The sequence below is a fragment of the Felis catus genome, chromosome C2, assembly GCF_018350175.1.
Source record: "Felis catus isolate Fca126 chromosome C2, F.catus_Fca126_mat1.0, whole genome shotgun sequence".
NCBI lineage: Eukaryota > Metazoa > Chordata > Mammalia > Carnivora > Felidae > Felis > Felis catus.
This window is the reverse complement of record NC_058376.1, coordinates 76121950-76123835: the sequence shown is the minus strand read 5'-3', so window position 1 is coordinate 76123835 and position 1886 is coordinate 76121950. Positions and strand designations below refer to the sequence as shown.

Genomic DNA, 1886 nt, shown 5'->3' with positions numbered 1-1886 from the left:
GAATTTAAGGAAATATTTTTAAAATCTATATAAACTATTTATCAAAATAAAAATAGACAAAATAGATACTTATATAAAAATGTATTATGCTAGAATTTTAAATTCTCTTTCACATCAAAATCACACTTTAATCCGCACAGCAAAGGAAACAACCAACAAAACTAAAAGGCAACCAACGGAATGGGAAAAGATATTTGCAAATGACATATTGGACAAAGGGCTAGTATCCAAAATCTATAAAGAGCTTACCAAACTCCACACTCGAAAAACAAATAACCCAGTGAAGAAATGGGCAGAAATCATGAATAGACACTTCTCTAAAGAAGACATCCGGATGGCCAACAGGCACATGAAAAGATGTTCAACGTCGCTCCTTATCAGGGAAATACAAATCAAAACCACACTCAGATATCACCTCACACCAGTCAGAGTGGCCAAAATGAACAAATCAGGAGACTATAGATGCTGGAGAGGATGTGGAGAAACGGGAACCCTCTTGCATTGTTGGTGGGAATGCAAATTGGTGCAGCCGCTCTGGAAAGCAGTGTGGAGGTTCCTCAGAAAATTAAAAATAGACCTACCCTATGACCCAGCAATAGCACTGCTAGGAATTTACCCAAGGGATACAGGAGTACTGATGCATAGGGGCACTTGTACCCCAATGTTTATAGCAGCACTCTCAACAATAGCCAAATTGTGGAAAGAGCCTAAATGTCCATCAACTGATGAATGGATAAAGAAATTGTGGTTTATATACACAATGGAATACTACGTGGCAATGAGAAAGAATGAAATATGGCCTTTTGTAGCAACGTGGATGGAACTGGAGAGTGTGATGCTAAGTGAAATAAGCCATACAGAGAAAGACAGATACCATATGGTTTCACTCTTAAGTGGATCTTGAGAAACTTAACAGAAACCCATGGGGGAGGGGAAGAAAAAAAAAAGAGGTTAGAGTGGGAGAGAGCCAAAGCATAAGAGACTGTTAAAAACTGAGAACAAACTGAGGGTTGATGGGGGGTGGGAGGGAAGGGAGGGTGGGTGATGGGTATTGAGGAGGGCACCTTTTGGGAAAAGTTTTCAATTAGCAATAATCGCGCCTCGGATAAACCTCATTGGCTACGATACTGCCACTGCGCAAAGCTAGGAGGAGGGCACCTTTTGGGATGAGCACTGGGTGTTGTATGGAAACCAATTTGACAATAAATTTCATATATTGAAAAAAATCACACTTTAAGTGTCAGATATTGACAGGGCGCTTCAGTGGCTCAGTCAGTTGAGCGTCTGACTCTTGATTTTGGCTCATTGTCTCACAGTTCATGAGTTCGAGCCCCACAACAGGTTCTGTGCTGACACTGTGGAGCCTGCTTGGGATTCCCTTTCTCTCCCTTGGTGTCTGTCCCTCCCCCACTCGCACTTGCTCGCCCTCTCTCTAAAAATAAATAAACGTTAAAAAAAGAGTTAGATATTGACAGAGATTGTTAAGTAGCACCATAATATCTGATGAATTATGCCTCACATCATCAGGATCTCTGCTGCTGGTCGGGCGAACTACCATACTTCCTAAGTGGTTAGGTGCTGAGGGGATACAGAGCTAGGGAAGGGGAGACAGAGAGGAGAAAAGAGACCTTTTCTGAACTGAAAATAGCCAGGCTATATATATATATATATATATATATATACTCCAGGCTTAGGCATCAGACATCTCTTCCCTTTTCTGTCTACCCCAAATTCCTTGGTGATCTCATCCAGTCCCAAGACTTTCTGAACCACCTTCAGGGTCAAAGCTCTCCAGTTCACACCCTGGCTTGGACCTAACTCCTAAACTCCATGTTTCAATGACCTACTCTACATCTTTACTTGGTTAATAGGTCTCTCAAACTTCA

The 1886-nt window shown here is 41.5% G+C and overlaps 1 pseudogene; it reads right to left on the bottom strand.

The window, feature by feature from the left end:
* Positions 1–1062: 1062 nt before the first annotated feature.
* LOC111556495 lies at positions 1063–1145 on the bottom strand (annotated as a pseudogene).
* Positions 1146–1886: the final 741 nt, after the last annotated feature.